We start from the raw sequence: 12,510 nt of genomic DNA, 5'->3' as shown, positions 1-12,510 counted from the left end.
AAATTGTTTTTAGATGTTTCTAAAGAGTTGATGTAAAAGAAAAGCAGCAACTATTAAGGTACTCCTTTTAATTTGCTGCTCCAGCCATAATGCGTTCAGCAGTGCTTTAGGACTGTGTTAAGCACAACCAAGACATCTGTAGAGACTTGACATGGCAGAAAAGCATACAAGTAATATAAAGGCTGTACTGTGCCCATTTCCTTAAGCAGTACAGAGCAGAAAAGGGAATTTATTATTTAAATGTTTATAAAAAGAACAAGAAGTTTTAATGTGTGAATGTGCAGAAAAAAGAAGAAAGCCTAATTGAATGTTGCAGAAAGCTGCAGCTTTCAAAGCTAGTGGTGGCTTTTTCTTGCTGCTTAAATTAGGCTAGGAAGAAGGCTTTCTTTTCCATTAAATAGCATAATTAGCCGTACAGTAACTGTCTGAGTGTCTTCAAGTCTCTTGTTTGTTTTCATGACCTCCTTGTTTACTTGCAGGAAGTATTATCAAAGTTAATAAGGGGCTTTGCTCACTAAGAAGTGTGTGGGAAACCCACTAGAGAGTGGGGTATGATAAGTGATGCATGATATGAGAAATAATTTTGGAATTTTTTTTTTTATTTTTAGTGTAAGCATTGAAGTTTTAAGTTTCTGATTTTTGGGTTTAGCTTTTCCAGTGATTAGTTATCCCATGTTAATTAGATTCACCCTCCTTTTGCCTTGTCATAAAAATCTTCTGACAGGATACAACTGTTACTGAGTGTATAGATAATTTTGGACGTGTCTGTTGTACTCTACGTAAATGATACATCTACTGTGCTGTGTATGAAGTCTGAATCCATGAAATTTAATGAGTAACCTGGATTTAGCCTTTGGTCTCTAATGCCTGATGAATTGCCCACAGCCTTCCTTTTAAATGTATGAATTTCTTTTGTTTAAATATACGTCTCAATTTAATATTAGCCCTCATTTTGTCTCCAAACAAGAATGTAGTCCAAATAAACTCCTGTGAAAGGTTGTCTGCTTTTTGGGGATAATTTTTTACCCCCAGTTTAAAAAGAAGTATGAATTGGGATAATACACTTTCTCCTCATGGAGCGTAAATGTGTGTTTATTTTCATTTGGTCATTATTCTCTATATGTAATGGTTCATCTTTGTTCATAAAGAAGAAGGATTAGACAGTGATTGCGTGGGTGAGAACACCGACATCACTAAGTAACAGTGTTGGTCTCTTTGAAAAAGTTGGAAGTACTTTGATTATTGAATTAAACCTGACCAAAGGCTTGAAATTTTCATTTTAATTCATTCCAGAGTGTATCTAAGGAGCTTTCTTCGATAGTTTACTGTTTGATTAACATGCATATTCCTAACCCCAAAGAAAGCTTATGTAAATCTGTCTGTGTTCTAAAACTAGAGTAGTTGTATTCTGTAACAGATCAATTTTGTTTCTTTTAATTGAAGAGAAAAACAATGATTGGCAGACTGAATGAACTAACAACTGCTCTGGTTTACCTGAAAATTCTAACTTGGAAAAAAATTCTCAAACTCATTGCATTATTAAAGTTACGTCTGCAAAATCTCTAGTGTGTGTTATAGAAAATAGAGTTGTTTGCCATCCAACTCTACAGCCCTTATTAAGCTTTTTTCATTCTGTAAAGGCAATAGCTCTGAAATACAGAAGAGATTGCATTAAATCCTTGGCTGGCAATTTTGTGTGGGATTGAGTATTGAAATGCAGCAAAGCAAATAATGAAGGCATATGTTTACCTATAATTCTTTTTACCTTGGGAGAAGGATTAAATAGGAACAGTTTGGTTGTTGTCAAATTCTTAACAGTTGCTTTCAAGCATGAAACAGTCCCCCGGCTCTCGGAGGATTTACTTAGCAGTTTGAATAGAGAGGTCTTTACTGCTAATGGAACTGAGATGGCAGGCTTAAGCAATGGGGTGCTTTATAGCCTCTTCTGCCACTTGAGAAGATGTAACATCAAATAGCTGAAATCGTCTTGGTCTCCATTGGTGTTTGGGAAGTTGCACGAAAACTGATGAATAAATAATTCAGAGCTGTATGAACGTCTTGATGTCAGAGCGTTGCAAGTATCTAAAAGCTTGATTCACAGAAGGTTTAGTACCAGGAGACATTCTGTAGTTTTTGTGTGAGCTTTGCCCCAGGGAGCGTTTACTGAAGTTTCCAAAAAAAAAGAGAAAATAAAGAAACAAAATCTACTGGGATTGTTTGAGGTTTGTAGAGAAGTGTTTAAGATTCTAAAATATTCTTCATAAAAAGGGATATGTTGTATTTGGGAGGCTGCTTTGCAATTATTGGAACTATTTTGTAGTTGAGGTTTTTTTATCAGTTGAAACGTTTGCTGTTAAATTCCTTTGCTGCATGATGATTTTTTTATAAGAAAAATCTATGATTCTGAATATACCCCCATCCCACTATAAATCAGATTTTCACTTTCGTTTTGACCTCAGGCTGGGTTTCTTTTGGGTTTTTTTGTTTGTTTGTTTTTGTTTGTTTGTTTAAAGTTAGTATATGGGTACATCCCTTTTTTGCAAGGAGAAGGCCTCAGAAAGGCTATTAGGATGAGAAGAACATAAGATTTGTATATCCTAGGATTTCTTTTCCTTTCTGCCAAGTGAAACAACATTATTTAGGGTTCCAATTTTAAAAAGTAAGAAAGCTTTCCCTCCAATATTCCCATCTCCTCTTTAAATTTCTTATTAAACCTGCTAATGAGATATGTAGCATTTAGTAGCTTTACTACAGGGATCAAAATGTAATGTGAGAAACTATTCTGGTTGAATATGCACAAACTTGGGATAATTTTCTGCACTTTAAAAAGGTTCTTGCCTATTTGGTTCATCTAATTTCTTTGCATGCTAATTGCTGTGTTGGTACAGAGCTCTTAAATTTCAGCTTCTCTAATTTTTCCTCTGAAAGCTATAAAGTCTGTGCTGTGACTCATCTGTAAGAAGGTGCAATAACAATTCAATTAATTTATAGATTTGTAAATTTTAATTTCCTCTGTTGCCTACACATGCTTTCCCATTACATTTTACACTATTTTTTGGACCTGTATGGGGGAAGGTATTATGTAAAGTTATTGTCTGATGGCCAGAGAATACCAATCCTAGGGTGTGTACTTTAGTGTTAAATTACTGTCACTTAGATAATTTAAATGAATGCCTATTTCTAATTTGAATTTGTTTACACTTTGAAGTTCTGCTCTGTTGTATTTCATTATGCATTTTTTTGCTAGATGAAGAAATTGCCTATCAGAAGTCTTATTGTTGTTTAAATTCTCTAAAAAATGAGTAAATTGCCTCTGAAACCTTCTAAAATAAATAGCTATTTGGACTTCATAGTTCTTGTATAAAATGGCAGATTTTCCAGAGTTTCATTAATGCTTGTGTTCCTTCTAACAATTCTTTGGTTTATTCTGCCAGAATTGACTGTTGTGCACTGAAGTCTGCTGAGTTATCTAGCAAAACCAAAAAGTGGTACTGAATTATATTAATGAGTATTTTGGTTGTAGTATCAGCATTAGAAGATTTTTGACCTCGGCTTCATGTTTTTAATCCTTTGGTTATCATTTCCCTACCCCTCATCTCTTAAAAATTAGCATCCCAAGACTTCAGAAGCTGAAGTTTATGTCTGACAAAAAGGCTTAACTGTTATGACTACAGGTGATGACATCCTGAAAGCCTGTATTTGTACCTGTATTTGCCACTGGTCCCCTCAGATAATGGATAAATACTCTCTCACCTAATATATTGCTTTTAGTCTCCAGAGGAGCCAGAACCCCTCTGATTAGATTCCCTTGCAGTAAAAGGAACAGCCACTTTCATCTGGTCTTGCATTGCTGTTTTCTGCAAAAATTAGTCTATGGAATTTAATAACAAATGGGAAGTATCACAAAGTCTGTTAGGATAAGAAAATACTGCTGGGCTGAGCAGAACTTGCTTCCAAGCAGGCTGGAACCAAACCACAATGTAGCACTGGAAAACATTTTTTTATTTCTAAGAATGAGCCATATTAACAAGGGGCACCCCAGAGAAAAGTGTAAATCTTCCTCTAAAGGCTTTCAGGTAATGTCTGAAATGTCAATCTGGACATGTGCTCTTTGCTGTAAGCGTTCTGTCAAAATGGTAGGTGAATTCACAGTTCCCATGGGAGAATGGGAAAATGATGTCCATCTCCAACTGCCTTTGAAAGCTATGTGGTATCTTTTAGTCACTCACCTGATTCTTATTTTTTAACTTTTTTTTTTTTTTTTTTCCTTTTTGTCAGGGCTACCTTTGGTGGACAATCCATTTAGTGACCTCTTGCTGTGGAAGTAAGGGCACTTTTGTTCAAGTCAGCCAACCTTGGCGTGAGATATTGTTACATTTACTTGCCTTTTTAAAATGAGCATCTCTCCAGGGACTTCGTTAGCTAAACTCTGAAATGTTCTTGGGAACCTGAAGACTGGTCATCTCCTGTTATCCAGGAAATAGTGTACTTAGAATTCTGCTCATGTGTTCAGGGCATAGCCAGCTTTTACAAGCTTCTCTTCCCATTTAAAGGAAAGTCAGTGCTATTTTCCAGGTCAAGCACTCTTTCCTCAGCTGTGAAGTGAGGCACAAGACTTCTGAAATCAGCAATATGAAATGGGACAGGTTCATTCTCCTCAAATCTTTTGGGAACCCATGCAGTAAGGCAGTTTGTAGCTGTTGGCTAGTATTGCTGCAGTGTTTGGGATAAATTCCTTATGGATTAGAGGTTGGGTGAATTGTAAAGTCAACCAGAAAGAAGAGTATTTGCTCAGGTGGCTGATTGTGACCTGTGAGCTCATAGCCAAGATACAATTCCAGCAATTCAGTTGCACAGAGTTGCAGAGGGATGAACAATCAAATATTATTGGCACTGATGAAATCACTGGATTAACATTGAGAAGATGCTGGCAAAAAGATAATGTTTTAGCTGCCGTGAGAGTGCATACATCGCAGAGGATTTATTTTCTTGAAGATATGCAGACTTCTAAAATTGAAATCTTAAAAGAACAACACTCTGTCTGCATATTAGATTGGGCAATTTAGGGATCTGATCAATGCAAGCCCCTGATGTCCAATTTCTCCCTCTCCACAGTGTAGTTGTAAAAGAAGGCAAGAGAAATCTGAAATCCTGTGGGGAAATTCCAGCTGTATGTACAGATGTCATTGGGGTGTGGGTTGATCTTACACAGAGAGAGATCATATCAAATTACAGTGTTGAAAGGAACTCAGTTAATTCAAATATAAATTAGATAGGTGTATTATACAGTGTTAAATAATTTACAAAAGAGTATTAATTAAAACAACTTAACTGCTCTTCTGGAAATGTAAAATGCTAGTATTGCAGGTTAGTGTGCATGCTCTTGCAAATATTGGCCTACATGAGACTCTGTTTTTCTAAAATACAATAACAGAATTCCTATAGCTACCATTATTAACCAATTAGTGTGAAAACTTTGTTGAGGTGGTTTTAAGGCAGACTGAGTCGGTGTGGTGGAGCTTTTTTCCTAAAAAGTCTGCACTTAATAGCTCTCTCACACAGAAGTCTTCCAGGTCTTACGCATTATGATTGTGTAACAGGAAATTTTGAGCTCAGGGTCAGCCCACGCTAAGAGGGAACCCAGCTTGATGAGTTCATAGCTCTCCTTTTGTTGCTTTTGTCAATTTCTAGTCTTATTAGTGCTGGATTTTAGGAATAAATGTTCACCCAGCCTTCCTTGTGTTGCTCTATTGTTTCTGCTAATATTTTGCATGCATTTATCAATTACTTTGTTTAAAGACTGTAAGAAGAAAGTTTCAAGTATATCTTCTATTTGTGATTTCTACACAGTGGTGTTAATTTGCTTTCTGGCTATCTGTGCCCGGTATTTTAAAAATACTGTAATAAATTTTTATCTTAAAATTAGGATAATATTCCCACACCCCCAAGTTATATAAAATAAATGTCTGCTGTGGTACTACTGAAGTCATGTAATGGATAATAACAGTATTTAGAAACTTGGAAGTGGGTTCTGCTTTCTCATACTCGTAGTCAAATAGCCATTACTACAAAATTTTTGCTACAAAACCAGTGAATTTCTATTCCTCTTTGCCTTTGAAATTGCTAGTGATTTGATAAAAATGTATATTACTCTGTTTTGGCAAAGCAGAAATTTGTGTATGTATCATTACACATACTTAGTGGTGGGTTTCTGTAAAGCACAGTGGCTTATGCAAGTTGGAAGCTACTAGAGTTCATAAAAAATTCCAGAGGTTACTAATTATAGTTCTGGCAGCTAAATATTTTTAACCTCACGGGTTGTCCCTTCTTACAGCTTTTAGTTGTTCTGTCTTTTGTTGCATAATAGTATCCACACATCTCATTTCTGCATCCTGATTTAGGGCTTTACTGATATTTTAGTAGTCTTTATCCTTTCATGGAGATCTTGTGGAAATAGTTTTTTTTAATTAAGAAAATCAGCACAGTTTGCTATTGTGAAAAGTTGATTCTACTAGGCAAAAATTTTCCCTGTGTTCCAGGCCCAAGATAATTTAATACTGAAAAATACTGTTGAACAAAACCAGAAAGGGTAAAAGATTATTAATTGCCTGTTAAAAGGCCAGTTTCCTTCTTTTGTTTCTCTTTCCGTTTAAAGGAAGCTAATCTTGTTTGGGGGTTATGGAAATTTTTACGTGATGTGTAGATTATAAAACCAGAAGGGGATTGGGGTGGGAGTTTGTCTATTAATTGGTCTGTCAGCCTTCATAGTCTAGGCTGTGTAGCAACTTCCACAGTTGAGTCCTCCTTGAACTCCAGCATTTAATGTTCAGGCAGTGCACGTTTGTTTCTTTTGCCCCACGGTTCTATAAAGAGCCCACAATTGTTTAATTGTCTGGGTTTTGTTTGGGTTGGTGTCTTTGTTTTTAAAAACTTTTATTGTTGGTATTTTCTGTCCTTCCTTCCTGGAATAGAGGCCCTTGTTCTCAATACTCATTCTTTCCTTCTAAGTGCAAGTTTTCCTATGTGTTTGTCAAAGTGATTTTATACTAGTGGCTGACTTTGTGATTGTTGCTGAGGTTGCTGTGTAGTGCTCTTTATTACTTAGTTGCTTCCTCAGTCTTCCATCATCATCCAACTCAGTTTGGGGATGGTGCAGCTTTCTGAAAGGTTGTTTGCAGTGTCCTGTTGAATATTTTTGTTAAGACCTCCCACTGCACACCTAGTGTTTTGTGGCTTTTTTCCAGGTAATTACTGAATAGATTTTAGTTATATGTGAATATAGTTATATTTGAAGTATTTCAATAGATTTTACTTATATTAACAAATTTAATTTTTAAATTAATTATTCTGATTTTTCTGATACATTATTGTAAAGTCCTCATGAAAAAAATACATCAAAACTTATATTTGACAAATTTGCTTTCAAGCACACACTTCAGTTTTTTAAAGGTAATATCCATAAACTGGTGTTAATTTATGTTAGTTTGATATAATTGAACTTTGTAGCAGCTTTTCTCTCACTGGAGATTGTTTCAGGATCCAGGGAGAGTTCAATAGGTTTCTTGTTCTCGTCTTTTTTTTTTTTTTTTTTTTTCTCCATTTTTGGTGTCATTTCAGCTTTATCTGTTGATTACAGTTTTATCTCCTGAAATTTGTTGGTGTTTCAGGACTTCAGTTTCTTACATGGTTATTTCCTGAATACTATGCATGAACTTCAGAAATTCCTGAAGACATCTGTCTTGGAAAATTTAAACTATGTGATCATAGCAGACCTGCTTGTGACATGTTAATCATTGTTTAACATCCTCCTTTACTGAGAAAATAATACATTTTTTTCATTGTATAGAAGAATACTGCCCCTGTCTTTTGACAAAGGTAATGTGTGCAGCCTTGGATGCTTTTCTTAGCATTTTGAATATATGGAGGCTAAAGCAAGTAAAGCTACATCTTTGTTTAAAGAACTGTGTGACCTGCCAGAATTTTTGGGTTTCAGTTTCTCAGCCATAGTAAATGATCCAAAGCAGACAGTAACTTCACCAGGTTCATCAGACCATGCTTGTTCCTTAGTATTACAGCTTGCAGTTTTAGCCAACTTCCTCTGGAATTTGACCAGGGAAGTGCATTGGAAGCAAATGAAGGTGCATGGGCTTACACACTGTGTGATTAATACTGATACAACTGCAGTGAAAACTGGCTGGTAATCTTTCACCCTACTGTCAGAAAGTGTGCTATATGAACACAAAGGTCAGGAAATCCCAAGCATAAGCAAGAATGATTATTTTGGCTGTACACACTTTTCATCTAAGCCTTGAGTCAGAAACAAAAGCTTTAGCTTTGCCAGGTCTGCAGCATATTGTCCCAAGTGCTGCTCTCTGCTTCTTGCTCTGTCAGCCCCTCATTGCAGAACTGGAACCTCCTTCTCCACATTTAACAGCTGTAAAAAACTCAGAGGAGGAGGTAATTAGTTCCTGCTAGTTGTGTGAAAATTTGTGACGGAGTAAAGGAGCGAGGTTGGAGTTGGTGTGTGCCCGGGGAGCAGTAGCTGCTGTGCTTGGCTGTGTCCGGGCTGGCTGCTTGCCCACCTGGAACATCACAGCGGGGTTCTGTGTCACACCTCAGAGGGGAACAGCGGCGGGGATGAGGGAAACATGAGGACCCTGCTCTGTGGAATTTGGGATGAGATACGATAATTCGTTGCAGGAAATCCTGAGCTATTTCCTAGAGCTCGTATTTGTTCCATTGTGAAAGAAGCCAAAATGCTGATTTTTCTTCAACTTTGATGAAACTTAAATATACAAGTTAAAATTCACTTTCAAGTGGTGTGCAATGGAGAGGGCTTTCGAGAGATATTTTGTCTCTTCATTGCTGTATTTTCTTTCAAGGCTGTTTCTTAGTGTATTTAACATTCTGCTGTGTCCTCAGGACAGTTCTTAAGCTTCCGAGTGTCAACATTACTGAATTAATTATTACTTTTATTTGGATTTGATGAAGATTATGTTTTGCAGCATTTAAGGTCATTTGCCTGAGGTTGTAAGTTGAAGAATATGATTAGCTGGTTGGTCTGCCACTGCTTTTGTGGTCTTGGCTTAAAAACACATAAGAGATCTGCATGACAAAGCAAGGATTATGTATTTCCATGGTAGTTAAAAAACCTACCCAAATAGACTGGTAGAGGATAAAAGAAGAATAATTATGAAGGCTGGTTGCATTCCTGTCAAATTGCATTTCTTTCTATGAGTGCTACTTTTAGTGAGGTTGCTTTTCTTTCACCCTGAGAAAGCTGAAAACTCTTGAGGTCTGTACTTTTTTGTTAGGAACAGAATTAATTTGTTATTAGACAGGAGTGGCAAGGGTCAGCTAGACTTATTTCCAGAATGCTGTTGTTGTTCAGAAGTTAAGATAAGCAAGATAAGACAGTTGAAGTAAAATACTATGCCAGAATATCTACCTGAATAGCAGCTGAAGTATACTATTAACCTAGTGTACAAAACAAAAATATTATATTGGCAGCGGTTTTCAGGAAAGATGCAGGCCTTCCTGATCTGCTTGTTCCTTGCTAGCCGTCCTTGCCTTGAAAAATTGTGAGAGAAGTGGAACATTTTGCGTCCTTTTGTGAAGGTCAGTGTTGTGTAGTTTTGCAGAATCAACCAGTTTCAGAGTTAGGCATCCCCAGCTGAAAAGCCCTGCCAGATTATAATGCAACTAGAAGAGTGTTTTCCTAAGTAGCTGACTCAAAATTACTTTCAGTGCTGCTAATCCCCACACCTCCATCCCTCTCCCCCTAACAAATAACTCACTGAGCCCTTGGCAGTCAGCAGCCACAGAGGAAAAATCAGAGGTGATCTGAGTCAACAGATGTGTCACTCTGTGGTCTGTATAACACCATGATTTTTACAAGACTTGCAGTGTAACGTGGAGAGGAGGCATGAGAATAGAGCATGTGAATGATGCTGTGAGAGCATCACTCTCAAAGGTGACAAAGGACAAGGGAACGAGGTCAATACATATTGAATGTAATGACCTTGGTAGGAATGCCAGTTGTGAAAGTGTTGTTTAACGTGTGCTGCTGGTAAAAATATACTTTTGTTGTTGTTGTTGTTGTTGTTGAAGCAAATGGACTATCTTTAAGAAAAGTGCAAGAAAAAACTAAAAAAGTAATTGAAGGCTGCCTACCAAAGGTAGCTAGAGAAGGAAGGAAAAATCCAGCAAGGAGCCAATAATTAAAGGCACTAATTGGGAGCACTAAGCCCATTCATTAATAAACCTCTGTCAACAAAGCAATCAGTAGATTAAAGTCCATATAATGAAAACATTAGGATTGCAATACTAATATAAAGAACTAAATTAAGCAGAGGAGACACTGCTGTTGTCTCTGAAGATTCACTCTGTGTATATGTCCTCAAAAATTAAATTGAAATTCTAAATAATTAAATAGCTTTTACTGGCCTAGAGAGATTAAAAAAAACCCAAAATGGTTTCATCTGCATATCTTGTGGTTCAGTTTTGCTGAATAATACTGGGTTGCTTGTATTCCAGCCACAAATTTTTAAAATCAAAATGTAACCATTCTAGTCAGGAGTAGATATAATATCACAAGTAATTAGTCTGAATATTAGTAGATGATGTGTTTGCTCTGACAGAGCCTTAGTAAAATAAGAAGAAATAATATCTTTTTGGTAGTTCACAGATGGATTTCAAGTACTAAATGTTTCCTGGTAGAAAAAGTATCTCTATCATAGTGTGATGTGAAAGGCAATTATAGCAAATAAGGGATATTCTTTTGTTTTGGAAGAAAACCCTTGAATATCTGATCTTTGCAAAATGACAAATTTGCTATTTTTCAGTTGATAATTTCAGTTAAAATTGCTGCTAACTGCTTTATTAGATCAGGAAAGATTAGCCAAAATGTAGTGAGCCATTAGGACTGTTCTGCTAATTTATCTGTTGGATGAGAAAAAAAGAGATGGGATGAGTTTTTAAAACAGTAAAATATATCACCTTATTTAAGTATTACAAGATTTCTGATTTAAGGCCTTTTTTTATGATTCAGTGACATGGTACAGCATCCCTTTTCCAGATTTTTTTCCTTCTTTTTTTTTTTTCTCCTGAAGATTTTTATAGGACTGTAAGCTTTACTGCCATCTATCAGCTTCTGCCTACTTAGTCATTCACTGTTGTAATTGTTTATGCCACTATTCCCACAGCAAGAGGCATAGAAAATAATTGCTGCTAAAATTAGTTGAAATGTAGTCTGGGAAAGAAGTCCCAGTTCATTGTAGGCATTTATTTAGGTAATGGGTAACAATTGGACTTAGGCTAGAAAGTGAATTAGAATACTGCTGAAATTTCTGCATTTTTTTTAAATTGCAGAAACTTACATGGGATGAGGTAATCTGTTGATATCTTTGATATACCTAAAATATCTTCAATAAGTTTCTGTTACTGGTTTTTAATATATTGAAGATATGCAGCTGTTAAAAGTTCAGTATGGTACAAAGATGAAAATCCCATTACTTCAAGATTCTAAATGTCATAGATGTGGTAAAGGACATCATAATACAATGCAACCGCTTCCATCTTGTAAGCAGCATTTCCAATCTTTCAGTTTTGTATTCTAGAGACTAAGCCAGGCACATAATGCACGGTTAAACCTGGGAATGGTTCTGGATTCTGGCTTGCAGGTGATCTGCTGGAATCACATGCTGAGAGCAATGGTTGATGTCTCTGAGTTTCTTAGTAACTTGTCTGCGTGGGTTGTGTTTCTCCAGCTCCACGCTGCATTTGCGTGTGATTACAGCCTCGCTCAGATGTTCTAGCACCTGCTGGCTCTCGTACTTCCAGCACAGGAACACTGCAGGTAGTCATTAAAGCAAAGGCTTGCTGTGAGGTGTCTCTACCATGGTTGATATAGCTGCAGCCAAAGGAAACTGGAAACCAAAAGCTGTAATGCATATTTAGAAGGAGTGCTGCATTACCTTACTGTCTGAAGGAAAATGCATTTTGCTTGCGCTTAACAAAATGTATGTGTTCATCCTGATTTCTGCTGCTGGGATAGAAAAGCTGCTGGAGTGCAGCAGTTCCTGTGACATACTGTTGAACTGCAGCATATGCTGAAGTCCAGTGGCTGTTTTCTAGATACTCTTTTAATACCAGTGCACCAGGGGAGTTCTTTCAGGTGATTAAAATAAAGGAGAAAGATCCCTTTAAAATTCAAACCCATTTTTCTGTGTAAATTAAACATACTAGTTCATTGTTGTTGAGTCTTACTTTCAATAATCTTCCATTTTCCAATAGTCCTTTTTCACTTCCTAACTTGCTTGTGCTTGAAAGTGATAGCCAGAAGTTGTGGGACTCAATTGTTATTCACCTCTGGCAAAAGACTATATACTTTAATATTGTTGGGAATCTTGATATTTGGAGGTTGCTTCTACTGCATTAGCTACCTCTAAGTGTTAAACTTATTGTGAATGTCATTATAAGCATACTAGTGTAACTTCAGGATTCTTTTTC

General features: G+C 36.5%; 1 protein-coding gene across 13 annotated transcripts in view; it reads left to right on the top strand.

Annotated features, from left to right (window-relative positions):
* The window catches only part of PTPRM (protein tyrosine phosphatase receptor type M), a 442,640-nt gene that overhangs the window by 28,923 nt on the left and 401,207 nt on the right, over positions 1-12,510 (top strand). The window lies entirely within an intron of this gene.

This window comes from Lonchura striata, chromosome 2 (assembly GCF_050655825.1).
Source record: "Lonchura striata isolate lonStrDom1 chromosome 2, ASM5065582v1, whole genome shotgun sequence".
NCBI lineage: Eukaryota > Metazoa > Chordata > Aves > Passeriformes > Estrildidae > Lonchura > Lonchura striata.
Note: the sequence above shows the minus strand (reverse complement) of the source record. Positions and strands in the feature narration are given on the sequence as shown.